The sequence below is a fragment of the Callorhinchus milii genome, unplaced genomic scaffold, assembly GCF_018977255.1.
Source record: "Callorhinchus milii isolate IMCB2004 unplaced genomic scaffold, IMCB_Cmil_1.0 Scaffold21, whole genome shotgun sequence".
In the NCBI taxonomy this organism is placed as follows: domain Eukaryota; kingdom Metazoa; phylum Chordata; class Chondrichthyes; order Chimaeriformes; family Callorhinchidae; genus Callorhinchus; species Callorhinchus milii.
Genome location: NW_024704762.1, coordinates 2,171,997 through 2,183,863, shown reverse-complemented (window position 1 = coordinate 2,183,863; position 11,867 = coordinate 2,171,997). Strand labels below are relative to the sequence as shown.

Below are 11,867 nucleotides of genomic sequence, written 5' to 3'. Positions count from 1 at the left end.
TGTCACTCGGATCCACTGGCTCCCTAGCCCCAGGGGAGTGATTTTAAGAAATTTGTCCTTACCCTCATATGCTTTCATGCCCTGTACCCACCATAACCTCTCTCATCTCCTGAGGTCTTCCTCCCCTGCCCTTACCCAGGCCATTCCACTTCACCCCCACCATCAGCCTCACCATCAGCAGACAAGCTTTCAGCCACATTCCCCCCCTCTCTCTGGAAGTCTCTGCTTAAATTTCCCCACCCAATCCCCCCACCGCCCCGCTTTCTCTCTTTCTCTCTCTCCTTTCGAATCCATAAAAAACTCTGCCTCTTTTTGGCCACCTCACTCCTTTGACTGTATTTGTGCATTTAATTTAATGTAATTATATTTAATTAAAAACAAATTGTTGACTAAAAAAATTGTGAGTTTATATGTGGTTCCTGACCCGAAACGATTAAGTTCACAAAGATAGGTGATTTTACAACAATATTTATAGAGCGATGTGCATGGATGTTGAATCCGCTACACTTTACAGTATATGAAGTGCTTTGAGACGTCTCAACGATGTGAAAAGTCACAGAAAGGTATAGTTACTGATCAAGGGAACAGAATATACATTTCTTAGATGTCTTCTTTATCTTTCTTTGTGTCTCTTCCAACTTCATGCTGGTTTTGTGCCCGATTTTTATAAACGTGAATAAACATGTTTTCGCGACCTTCAGCATCCTCTGTTTTATCTCACAGATAACGTTTCCTTATTGCTACTCTTCACCCGAAGACCACCTTATTAAAACACTCCTTCTCCCTTCTCTGCACGACTGACTGCAGATAAGGACCTCAAATCCACCTAATTACACTACTTCTTCACTTTACTTTTCATCTAACACAGACCATCTTTCACATAATACGCCTCTGTTCGCCCAGCAGTAAGCAGGAGCCCGGTTATTAGTCGATTGGCGGATCGCTTTCCGTGGGTAATAATCCCCTAATAAAAAAATTTGGTCGCTCAATTCCACGACTGTTTGTGGGACACCGCTGTGCGCAATTGGCTGCCGCATTTTGCCCACAAAACACACAGTCACTACACTTTACAATATATTCTGTGAAGCGCTTTGAGACGTCTCAACGGTGTGATAAGGCGCTAATGCAAATGCGAGGATTAAATGCAAGGATTATCATTATCTGTCACGTACTGTACCCTTTTCCCCATACAACTATACCAGACTGAGCAAGGCCATTAGAAAAGGAAAGGCAGACACGAGTCATTTCTAACAGATAAACAAGTTACATAAGTACAAAAGCGAGGACATAAGAAAGGAAAAGACAGCATCATAAAAGTCACAAGAGTACAATCAGCAGCCAAATTTCATTTAAGTGTACAACAGTACAAATATTCAGTCATTTTCCGTTATAGGTAAAATACATAGCAATTCAACATAACGACCAAATTATTATTTTTGTTTGAAGGGAATGCGATTGGGTTCCAACAACTTACTGCTAAGTAACCAGAGGAGTGAGGAATCTTGCCTAAAGTTTTGCCCTGCCTGGGAATCGAACCCAGGTCCTCTCTCGCTTGTGAGGCGAGCGCGCGAACCAATAAGCAATAGGATCCCACGATTATCCAGGATAGTGGGAATCATCAGGGATAATGGAAACTATCCTGGAGAAGAGGTGAGGAGAGGCAGTTGGGGAAGATGAGCTCGGGTGAGTGAAGAGGCAAATACGAGAAATGTTTCAGCGCATCGTTGCTCACTTACAGACGTGAAAGATAATGGTTTCTGTGGGCAATACAGTCCGTGCTTCCTGAAGCCTTGTGCGGAATTCAGATCAATCTACAGTATAACTTATGTTTGTTCAGTGAGTAGCCTGCACTGTGCTTCAGAATGATTCCCTTCACGCACTTCCTTCACGTAGAGGACGGATGATATTTCCGACCCCACTTTAGTTGTTGATGTGAGTGACAGAAATTGCATTTGGGCTCAAACACCTCTGGTTACAGAGAGGGAAAGAGACTGAGTAAGACCAGCTTGACCCCCTACCAGATTTCCTTCGGAAGATGTAGATTTGCTGGGATTCAAGATATGTTCACTTGACGTCTTATTTCCGTTTGTCTTCAGGCTGATATATAAACCTTTAAGGGACAGATGGAAGCCTTTTCGGCACATTGTGCCAGCCCGGCTCAGTCGGTAGAGCTTTGGCCTCTGGGTCAGAAAACTGTGGATTCAAACCCCACATCGGGACTTTGATCTCACAGTCTAGGCTGACGCTCCAGTGAGTGGGTGAGAGGGTGGGTGGGCAGGGGGGTGGGTTTGCATCGTTGGAGGTGTCGTCCTTTAGATGTGACGTTAAGCAACCAAGCTGGGGAGGGGCTGGTTGAGGAGCAGGAGAAGTCAAGTGCTGAGGTGACTCTACACAGTGTTGAGGGCTACACAGCGAGGATGATGAGAGTTGGCATATTTGAAGCTGGTATGGAGTTTAGTGGTGGAGAGGAAGGAGGGGAGGCGGCCATCTTGATAGACTGCGGGTGGGGGGAACTGAGGTCCCTCTAGCCATAACGACGACTAGAAGCAGTTGTCGTGGGTTTTTACCGTCAAGCTCCCTGCAATGCTACATGTTGGAGGGGAGATGTTAAGTCGGTGTCTCAACCCTCTGATTTTACCATTGCACAAAGTGCAATGTTTTGCAAATATTTTTCTGTTCTGCGGTTGAATGTGACTCTGCAGAGCCTACACCAGTGCCCAGGTCAAGTGAGGAGAGATTTTACCCTGAATCGCAATAGGTAAATTATCCACAACACAGTTAAGGCCCGGTCAGTTGGCTTCCCAGGTGTAGGATAATCAGAGTGAAAGCTGTACTCAGCCCTTTCCATTCTCGCCTAAATATGTAATACATGCTACGGATCGGCCCTTCACTCATAGGGCTTTCAGCTCAGTCTAAGCTGATGTTCCAATAAATGTGTGTGTGTGTGTGTCTCTCTTTCTCTCTCCCTCTCCATTCTCGTGGATGTTAAAGATCCCAAGGTCTTAGTTTCTTATGGTGTCCTAGTCATTGATCGCGCTTGTGAATGGTTGTGGGACATTACCGTGTGCAACTAACTGGCTGCCAGGTTTCGCCCACAAAATACGCATAAAATTAACAATAAATCCCGTGAAGCGCTTTGAGATGTCTTAATGAGGTTCTAAGGCTCCTCGTTAAAGGCAAGGATTATTATGTGTATCAGCCTGGCCCAATGATAGCGCTCACAACTCTAAATCAAAATTGTGGGTTCAAATCCCACGTTATAAAATTCCCACTATTTGGGTTATCCAGCGAGGACCACCCTACCCATTAGGCTTTGGTTTGCAGGTTTAACAGGATTCTCTGCTCCCAGTGACTCGTCTGCAAGTCCAGCTAATGAGCCAGGCTGATGGCTGGTTCATCAAGCCTTAAAGATGTTTGTCCACTCCCCACTTCCCCACTTTCATTTGCTCTGCTCTGTTTCAGCCACGTATAAACTCATTAGCAACGACGGTTTAAACACACGCCACACATGGGTGGGATTACAGACCCACATGTACATTCAGACTTGGCGACGTTGAGAGAGGAATCAGTAAAACCCTCTAGTTTGGGCAACCCCCTGGCGTTTGTTTGGGGACCGATTATGAATGATTAAAACTTTCAATTATTTTTCGAGTCATCCGCCCCACCCGATCAGGCCATTTCTGTGTGTGTGTGTGCGTGTGTGTGGGGGGCGGGGGGAGGGGGTGGTGGTTAATCTCTCTACCTGAACGCTCTCAGCCAAAACAGCTTCCGCCACAGCGATAAATACTTGCGAGGCAGATAAGACTTTGAACCAAACCTCTTTCTCCTTTAAATGAAACAACTCGGGGAAGGAGGTGGTGGGGGGTGGGAGGAGGAGGGGGGAGGAGGGGGAATGGGGGTGGGAATAAAAAGACGCTGCAAACAGCTTGCGGCTTAAGAGTCATTTTCTCACTTATCTCCAGGTTTCACTTAATCCTCGGCACAATGTGTATTTTATGCCTTTTATTCCAAGGCTCCATGTGCTGATGGCTGTTCCCACTGACAACCAGAGGTTGCGTGTTGTCCGTGGCTCCCTATCACAGTCCCGGCTCGCTGGGTGTCAGGTGTGTTTGCCTGGAATGCATAATGCGATTTTGCATTGGCTTTGATGTTGAAAAGGAACTATTTTGCAATTCACCACAGGCAGCCTCGCAAAGCATTTTTTTGTTCATTTCAAGTCAGCTTAATCGTGAAGGGAGCTGCTTACAAATTTAATTTTACAAGCAGCTCAATCTTTTTTTTAATACGAGATTAAAAATGTCTTCATCTCAAATTAGTTATACACCGCATACATCATGGCTCTCTCTCACACGTGTCTCTCTCTCTCCGTGGCAAGTTAACCCCCGCCAGTTTTCTTTCCTCGAAGTGCTTCACGATTCCTTGTTCCTTTCTCCTCGGGGAAGGGTTCAAATCCACAAATGGCTTAAAGCGCTCAAAAACGCCGTCCGTTGTTGTTACTGTTGTTGGCTATGTGGAGTCCTGTAGTTCTGTGGTTAGAGCACTCGCCTCATAAGCGAGAGGACCCAGGTTCGATTCCCGGCAGGGCGAAACCTTAGGCAAGTTTCCTTTCCAGGGGGTAATAATCCCTTCACTCACTCTATGACTGTTTGTGGGACACTGCTGTGCGCAATTGGCCGCAGCGTTTCACCCACAAAAATACACGGTCAATTCACTTTACAGGTTATCCTGTGAAGCGCTTTGAAATGTCTGAACAACGTGATAAGGCGTTATATCCTATAAGGCCCGCTCAGTCCCCAGCAACAGCTGCGATGAGACAAGAGGCCATCAAATGTGTTGGAGCATCAGTTCCGATTGGAGCTGTGAGATGAAACCATGGAAACCAGCTTCTCAAAGGTCCAGAGGCGCCTTGCCTTGCCTTCTATCGAACAATACTACCCATTTGTTCCTTTTTTGTATTTTTTGGGAGGGAAAAAAANCACTGATCTTCAAATAGACCTCAACTTGTGTTGCAAGTTCTCTCATGCTTGTATTTTCTTTGCCGACTGAATTTTCTGAGCTCCAGCCTATTGCTCTTCCCAGCCTATCATCTTATTCGGGGTTGCCATGGTGTTTAGTTCTCCCCCCTGCTCATGATCGTGGAAAACGATTTGCATTTGAGGCAAGAGGTTGTCTCCACAGAAGCTCTGTCATTCTCAGCTTTGCATTGTCTGGATAGACCTGAGCCCAGAGCAGGAATATCTCTGCCCTGGCAGTGAAGGCAGTTTAATTAATTAAACATGGAGTTGGTGGAGTCCTGTAGGGTATTGGTTAGAGCACTTGCCTCGCAAGCGAGAGGACCTGGGTTCGATTCCTGGGCAGGGTGAAACCTTAGGCAAGTTTCCTTACGCCACTCGCCTCTATTTACCTAGTAGTAAGTAAAACCCAGTTGATAGTCGATTGGCGGATCGGTTTTCTGGGAGTAATAATCTCTCTCAAAAAAATCTAAAATAAAAAAAATGTGGTCACTCAATCCACGGCTGTTTGTGGGACACTGCTGTGCGCAATTGGCTGCCACGTTTCGCCCACAAAATATACAGTGTATTCTTTGAAGCACTTTGAGACGTCTCAAAGTTGTGATCAGACGCTATATCAAAAGCAAGGATTATTATTATTTGAGGTTGCGGCGAGTAGGAGGCCAGGGTCAAGGAGCAAAGGGCAAGGAGCGAACGTCCATCAGTGAAGGTCAAGGAAGGAAGGCAAAGAACCAGACATCGGAAAGACTGGCAGACTTCAAGTGACCAATGAACCACTTGTCTCAGCCTAGCTTAGTTGGTAGCATTCTTGAGTCAGAAAGTTATTGGTTCGAGCCCCATGTCATATAGTACCTATAGACAATATGAACACATATAGTCTAGTTGACATTACAAAGCAGTGCTGGGGGAAGCACTGCATTGTCGGAGGTGCCGTCCTTCAGATGAGACCTTAAACCAAGGTCCCGGCTGCCTGTTCAAGTGGTCACTAAAACCCTTCTGGTACAGTTCGAAAAGAGGAGGGAGTTTCTCTCTCTCGGTGTCCTGGTCAACAATCCCCCCAGATAAAATTGGTCACTCACTTCATGGCTGTTTATGGGACACTGCAGCACTCAAATTGTCTGCGGTGTTTGCCCAGAAAATGCACAGTCACTCCCCGAACGCTTTAAGGTATCCCCCCGACATGAAAGGCACTATGTCAATATTGATATTATTATCAAGGGCCAAATCCTATTTCCTGCCTATATGATGACATGAGGTTTGACGTGTCAGGTTCCCTTGTCGGCTATCTCTCCCTGCTCTCACGACTACTTGTGAGCTATTGCTGTGCACAATTGGCAGCCATGTTTTGCCCACACGTACACATTCAAATCCACTCTACAATATATCCTGTGAAGCGCTTTGAGATATCTCAACAACGTGACAAGGCAATATCAAATGCAAGTGTTATTATTATTCCTACTGCTCTAATGTGGTAGTGCTGAGGTCAGACCTTTTAACGTAAAATAATAATCCTTGCATTTGATATAGCGCTTTTCACATCTTTGAGACGTCTCGAAGTGCTTCACAGGAAACACTGTAAAGTGAATTGACTGTATGTTTGCAGGTGAAACGTGGCAGCCAATTGCGCTCAGCAGTGACCCACAATCAGTCATGAATTGAGTGACCAAATTGTTATTTTATTTATTTCCTTGAGGGATTATTATCAGGCATGTGGAGTAAGGAAACTTTCCCAAGTTTCGCCCGGCTGGGAATCGAACCCAGGTCTCTAGCTTGCGAGGCAAGTGCTCTAACCACAGAGCTACAGGACTCCACTTAGTGTAGTGATCCATTCATTGTGTGCCCCATTTTTGTTGCTATGACGGGGTTAGTCGTTTAGTCCTTTATTTCAGCCGGAGGCCAATATAACTAGTATCAAATGCCATTGAAGTCTTGCCTGAGTGTGGCAGTGTTACAGCCCATTACTGTAATGTCTCACTATCAATATCACTGACCTTTCTGTCCTGGACCACAGTCCCGAGCAGCCCATTCAATTTATTAGAAATTAGATATTAATGAATAAATAATAAATTGATCGCTTCAATCCACAACTGTTTGTGGGACGCTACTGTGCGCAATTGGCTGCCGCAAAGTTTCGCCCACAAAATACACAGTCAATTCACTTTACAGTATATCCTGTGAAGCGCTTTGAGATGTCTCGAAGACGTGATGAGGGGCTACATCAAATGCAAGGTTTATTATTATTATTCTCATAATTCAGAAAGCTCTAAGAAATGCCCCAAGTTGGCTGTTTGGATGTAGATATTTGACCATTGTAGATTTGTAGGATTTCACGAGGTCCTGACAAAAATGGGAGAGTCGAGTTGAAGCAAAGCTCCGGTGGCAAAAGGAAATCAAATATGGTCCAAACAGAGATGAACAGCTTCCGCGTAGGCAGATCCAATCTCCTGACCTTTGTAAATCTCCTCTTTTGTTTCAAAACTCAAGACGCTAGAGCGTTTATCATCCTCTCTGAAATTGCCTGGACTCAGAAATTCCTTCAGAGGGTGAAGCTCAGCTCAGACGGTGCTAATAATAATAATAATCCTTGCATTTGATATTGCGCTTTTCACGTTTTCTAGACGTCCCAAAGCACTTCACAGAATATACTGTAAAGTGAATTGACTGTATATTTGTGGGCGACCGCGGCAGCCAATTGCGCACAGCAATGTCCCTCAAACAGTCGTAGATTGAAAATGACCAATTTATTATTGTTTGTGGTTTTGGAGGGATTATTATTAGGCTCTGTGTGGAGTAAGGAAACTTGCCCAAGGTTTCGCCCTCTGCCTGGAATTGAACTCAGGTCTCTCGCTTACAAAGCGAGTGCTCTAACCACTGAGCTACAGGACTCCACCAGCACCAAAGAGCAGTCGGCCCTGGTTTGGTCCCTTCCCTTTGTGGGTATCTCCTCCCCAACCCCCATTCCCATTCCCCCAAAACAAACAACAACAACATGCATTTACAACAACTACTGCAACAACAAAGGGCATTTGTATCATACCTTTCACATGGGGTAATGGCCATGAGCTCTTGACAAACCGATTAAAGGCACGAAGAATGCTGTGTTGTCAAGTCATGTTTAAAGGAGTGAGTGTTTACAACTGTACACATCCCATATTCTCCAGGATATTACTGTGATAAGGCAGGAGTCCCTCTCACTGTGCAGCTGATTCCCCATAGCTCAGTGCAAGCTGAGAGGACAAAGGCTCGCTCCTTGGTGGAGTCCCTCAGTGGTCAGAGCGCTCGCCTCGCAAGCGAAAGGACCTGAGATCGATTCCCGGGCCGAGCGAAACCTTAGGCAAGTTTCCTTACTCCACACGCCTCTGTTTACCCAGTAGTTAATAGGAACCCAGTTTTAGTCAATTGGTGGATTGCTTTCTGCGAGTAATGATCCCTTCAAAAGCAAATAAATGAATAAAATAATAATAATTTGGTCACTCAATCCACGACTGTTTGTGGGGACGCTGCTGTTCGCCATTGGCTGGTGCGTTTCGCCCACAAAATATACAGTCAATTCACCTTACAGTATATTCTGTGAAGCGCTTTGAGATGTATCAGCAACTGGATAAGGCGCCATATCAAATGCAAGAATTATTATTAATATTGTTACATTTCTACAGCTCCCGATCAGAACTTGATCAACTCAACAACATGCATTGATATAGCGCCCCTGACACAGGATGGGGTTCATTCCAGGGACTTTAAAACAACTGCCCTCCACGTTAAACCAACAACAGCACAGTGAGGGGTTGATAGAGAGGACAGTAAGTATACAGTCCTGTACTGTCCCTTTAATATCCTTCGTAAGCTGCGGAGAGACCTTTACTGCTGCCAATTAGAAAACCAGGGCACTGAGAAAAGATACATCAGCTGTTCCTGATTGTATTGAAGACAGCTCGCTTCCCAGACACAAATGGTTTCAAAACCTTTAAGAATTGCTGTGACGGACATCAAGATAAGTGGCGTGTTACCGGGCTGCCTGCTTATCTCAGTGTGTACTGAACATGAGCTGTCACAAGGCTTTTGTCTTATGAAGAGATCTGATTCTTGTTCTTAGGCCAGGGTTCGTGCAAATCAGCTACCTTCTGCTTCAACCAGATCTACACACGCACAGATCTGACACCCTGGTTACACATTCCTGCTGGTGCAATGATAATTATAATAACAATAATCCATGCATTTGATACAGCGCCTCATCACGTCTTCGAGACATCTCAAAGCGCTTCGCAGAATTCTCTGTGAAGTGAATCGACTGTTAACTTTGTGGGCGAAACCAGAGGCCAATTGCGAACAGCAGTGTCGCCGCAAACAGTCGTGGATTGAAATAATAACAATCCTTGCATTTGCTTTAGCGTCTTATCACATGGGTTAGGACAACTCAAAGCGCTTCACACGATTTTTCTGTGAAGTGCAGTGACTATAATTTTTGCAGGTGAAATGCAGTAGCCAATTTGCACACAGCAATGACCCACAAACAGCTCTGAAATGAAAGACCAATTTTATTTGGGGGAATTGTCGGACAGGACAACGGGAGAAAGAAACTCCCCTCGCTTTTCCAATAGTGCTGTGGGAAAGTTAACATCCACCTGAATAGGCAGACATTGACGGGACAGCATTTCAATAGCCTATAGATAATGTTACCGTAATAAGTCAGTAAACAACTAAGATGTTCGCTCATCCACTGATCAGCTGTGACATTCTCCAAGTCCACTTCAAATTGATTTTTTTTTCTAGATTTCTTCCCAGGCGACAGATATACGGCAGTAATATTTAATCTTTCCCAACTGCCATCGATTTTCCATCTAATATTGACAAATAACACAGATGGCAAACTAACGACATCGCTGGATAGTGCTGTCATTCTGTGCTGAGCTGGAGGTGACGGGGTTGAAGGCTGGACAGCACTGGGATGCTATTGTCAACAGAAGAGGAAAGAGACAACTGATATTACTGTCTACCTGTCAGAGGTACAATAAAGGAAAATTGAATACTTTTTCTTGAAGTCCCCTATTTCTTTGGAGAGATTTTTTTTCCTGAAAATCATTATTTTCTCCATTTTCACCAAGACGGTCAGCTTCAAATGTGGCCAATTCAGGTCTGGGACTCAAGTCAGAGGTGCTCTCGCCCCAGGGTCAGAAAAATGTGCGTTCGAGCCCTCATTTCGGGACTTGGAACCCCTACAGTCCAGGCTAACACCCCAATGCAATGCTGAGGGAGCTCTGCGCTGTTGGAAGTGCTGTCCTTTGTCAAACTGAGGTTCAAAATACCCAGTCACTACACTCTGAGACATTTTGACATTGGAATGTCCTCTGTCTGTGAATTTGCTTTGTAACTGGGAGCTGGAGTCTCGCTGTCTGTAACTTGCTGTGTGTTTATTTGTAAATCTTTTCACATGAAGGAGAAAGCAACAGAAAGATTTGGGAGGGAGGGAGGGAGGGACGGTGGAGACTCGTGTGGCGTATAAACACCGGCACAGACTGGTTGGTGGCCTGTTTCTGTGCTGCTTGTTCTTGGTAAATCTTTATAAGGCAACAGGAGAGGAGAGCTTCCTGATCGCAGTGAGTTCTTATTAAGTTGTCACTGATAAGGTCTTGTCACAAGCCAAACAATCTCTGCCTTTTCCAGATATACCTTTACAACCTTCTTGATCTGGGAATTGGAATGCAATAAAAGGTTATATCTGTTTGCGGAGAGCCTCGCTCTTTTTCCAACTGTGTTTTATATTAAGAAAAATCAGACAAGGACTCTAGCCAGCATTGCCAGCGGTTGTTATTCAGGACGTCAAAGCGGATTACAGGGGCTGGGACATTAATTGGGAGTCCGTTAATTCTCCTTTAGGATATGCTTTATTTCGAAGGTTTCGCCTCGGGTTTCACTGCGGATCCAATTGACTTCAGAGAAATCACATTACCATTCACCAGGACCAACCTTCGGCCCCACAGAAACCTATTATCCTTTTGCAATAACATCTCAGCCTTATGCTGGTAAGATCCCATTGCTATAACTGATGTCAAAGTCCGTTTGGCACAGGTCATACTTAGTTAGTCAGTCTTCCCCAGCACATAGGATAAACTGGATGTTCTGTCAACTTCACCCCAGAGAGATCATTGTTTCTGCCTCCTGTGATCTCGAAGTGCCTTTCACAGTTCGTTACCGGTTTTCTACAAAGAGGGCTTGGACTTTAATAATAATAATCCATGCGTTTGATACAGCTTCTTATCGCGTCTTCTAGACATCTCAAAGAGCTTAAATGGATTGACTGTGGATTGATGAAGCAGCCAATTGCACCCAGCAGTGGCCCAGAAACAGTCATGGGTTGAGAGAACTCATTTTTTTTTGAGGGAATATTAACCCCGGAGAGCGATCCACCAATCAACTAACCACCGGGTTCCTACTTACTACTGGGTAAACAGAGGAGTGTGGAGTAAGGAAACTTGCCTAAGGTTTTGTCCCATCTGGGAATCAAACCCGGATCCTTTCGCTTGTGAGGCGAGCGCGCTAACCAATATGCTACAGGACTTCAAGCTTGGACTTTGGACAGGATATTGAAATCCCACTTATTGAAGACAGGAATTGCTATTACCCTGAGGAGGACAATTTTGCAGAGCTATGGGGAGAGCGCGGAGCAGTGGAATTGAATTGGAATCGATTGGATAGCTCTTATCAAAGAACCGGCACAGACACGATGGGCTGAATGGCCTCCCTTCTGCGCTGTATAATTATGATTCCATAATTCTTCTTCTTTCTCACTTCTTTTTCCGCCTCTTTCTTCTTCTCTCTTCCCTTTCTCGTTCCCACTCTCCTGCTCTTTCTCCTTCC

General features: G+C 45.0%; 1 non-coding gene across 1 annotated transcript; it reads left to right on the top strand.

The window, feature by feature from the left end:
* The first annotated feature begins 4,514 nt into the window (after positions 1-4,514).
* trnam-cau lies at positions 4,515-4,587 on the top strand. The gene has a single exon. It is a non-coding gene; the product is annotated as a tRNA-Met (tRNA).
* The last annotated feature ends 7,280 nt before the right edge of the window (positions 4,588-11,867 follow it).